This window comes from Aulostomus chinensis, unplaced genomic scaffold, assembly GCF_037954235.1.
Source record: "Aulostomus chinensis isolate RoL2024-O1b breed Wild unplaced genomic scaffold, RoL_Achi_v1.0 HiC_scaffold_143, whole genome shotgun sequence".
In the NCBI taxonomy this organism is placed as follows: Eukaryota; Metazoa; Chordata; class Actinopteri; order Syngnathiformes; family Aulostomidae; genus Aulostomus; species Aulostomus chinensis.
Genome location: NW_028234285.1, coordinates 12501 through 15000, shown reverse-complemented (window position 1 = coordinate 15000; position 2500 = coordinate 12501).

The following is a 2500-nucleotide window of genomic DNA, read 5'->3' as shown; positions in this document are numbered from 1 at the left end:
TGCCCCTGGTACCCCAATATTAATTCCTCCCCCGTGTGGACTCTGTCGAATATTCACTCCCGTGCCCCTGGTACTCCAGCGGAGCTCCCCTGCCCCTGGTACTCCGGCCGAGCTCCCAGGATCCTGGTGCTCCGGCCGAGGTCCCGTGCCCCGGGCACTGGTCCCTGCCTCTCTCCCCGTGCCTCCCGTGCTCTGCACGGGTCTGGAGAAGAGGGTGGCTGACTCTCTATTTATTTGATTTGATTTGATTTGATTTTTTATTATTGTTTTTAATGGTTTTTATTATTATTATTATTATTATTATTATTATTATTATTATTATTATTATTATTATTATTATTATTATGATCATTATTCATCATCATCATCATCATCATCATCATCATCATCATCATCATCATTATTCCGGCAAAGTGCTGCCCTGTGACACAGTGTGTGCTGCTGCAATTTTATCCAGAATTTACGAGAGAGAGAGAGAAAGAGACACAGAAAGAAAGAGAGAGAGAGAGAGAGAGAGAGAGAGAGAGAGAGAGAGAGAGAGAGAGAGAGAGAGCGCGAGCGAACGCGCCATAAATGAAGACGCTGTCCCGTGATACCCCATTCTCTCCTGACCCTGGCCCTGGTTCCGGGCCCTGGAGGTCTCCATCTCCCCCTGGCCCCTGTTCCGGGCCCTGGAGGTCTCCATCTCCCCCTGGCCCCTGTTCCGGGCCCTGGAGGTCTCCATCTCCCCCTGGCCCTGGTTCCGGGCCCTGGAGGTCTCCGTCTCCCCCTGGCCCTGGTTCCGGGCCCTGGAGGTCTCCATCTCCCCCTGGCCCTGGCCCTGGCCCTGGTTCCGGGCCCTGGAGGTCTCCATCTCCCCCTGGCCCTGGCCCTGGCCCTGGAGGTCTCCATCTCCCCCTGGCCCTGGTTCCGGGCCCTGGAGGTCTCCGTCTCCCCCTGGCCCTGGTTCCGGGCCCTGGAGGTCTCCATCTCCCCCTGGCCCTGGCCCTGGCCCTGGTTCCGGGCCCTGGAGGTCTCCATCTCCCCCTGGCCCTGGCCCTGGCCCTGGAGGTCTCCATCTCCCCCTGGCCCTGGCCCTGGCCCTGGAGGTCTCCATCTCCCCCTGGCCCTGGCCCTGGCCCTGGCCCTGGAGGTCTCCATCTCCCCCTGGCCCTGGCCCAGGCCCTGGTTCCGGGCCCTGGAGGTCTCCATCTCCCCCTGGCCCTGGTTCCGGGCCCTGGAGGTCTCCATCTCCCCCTGGCCCTGGCCCTGGCCCTGGTTCCGGGCCCTGGAGGTCTCCATCTCCCCCTGGCCCTGGCCCTGGCCCTGGCCCTGGTTCCGGGCCCTGGAGGTCTCCATCTCCCCCTGGCCCTGGCCCTGGCCCTGGAGGTCTCCATCTCCCCCTGGCCCTGGCCCTGGCCCTGGAGGTCTCCATCTCCCCCTGGCCCTGGCCCTGGCCCTGGCCCTGGAGGTCTCCATCTCCCCCTGGCCCTGGCCCAGGCCCTGGTTCCGGGCCCTGGAGGTCTCCATCTCCCCCTGGCCCTGGTTCCGGGCCCTGGAGGTCTCCATCTCCCCCTGGCCCTGGCCCTGGCCCTGGTTCCGGGCCCTGGAGGTCTCCATCTCCCCCTGGCCCTGGCCCTGGCCCTGGCCCTGGTTCCGGGCCCTGGAGGTCTCCATCTCCCCCTGGCCCTGGCCCTGGCCCTGGTTCCGGGCCCTGGAGGTCTCCATCTCCCCCTGGCCCTGGCCCTGGCCCTGGAGGTCTCCATCTCCCCCTGGCCCTGGCCCTGGCCCTGGAGGTCTCCATCTCCCCCTGGCCCTGGCCCTGGCCCTGGCCCTGGAGGTCTCCATCTCCCCCTGGCCCTGGCCCAGGCCCTGGTTCCGGGCCCTGGAGGTCTCCATCTCCCCCTGGCCCTGGTTCCGGGCCCTGGAGGTCTCCATCTCCCCCTGGCCCTGGCCCTGGCCCTGGTTCCGGGCCCTGGAGGTCTCCATCTCCCCCTGGCCCTGGCCCTGGCCCTGGCCCTGGTTCCGGGCCCTGGAGGTCTCCATCTCCCCCTGGCCCTGGCCCTGGCCCTGGAGGTCTCCATCTCCCCCTGGCCCTGGCCCTGGCCCTGGAGGTCTCCATCTCCCCCTGGCCCTGGCCCTGGCCCTGGCCCTGGAGGTCTCCATCTCCCCCTGGCCCTGGCCCAGGCCCTGGTTCCGGGCCCTGGAGGTCTCCATCTCCCCCTGGCCCTGGTTCCGGGCCCTGGAGGTCTCCATCTCCCCCTGGCCCTGGCCCTGGCCCTGGTTCCGGGCCCTGGAGGTCTCCATCTCCCCCTGGCCCTGGCCCTGGCCCTGGCCCTGGTTCCGGGCCCTGGAGGTCTCCATCTCCCCCTGGCCCTGGCCCTGGCCCTGGTTCCGGGCCCTGGAGGTCTCCATCTCCCCCTGGCCCTGGCCCTGGCCCTGGAGGTCTCCATCTCCCCCTGGCCCTGGCCCTGGCCCTGGAGGTCTCCATCTCCCCCTGGCCCTGGCCCTGGCCCTGGCC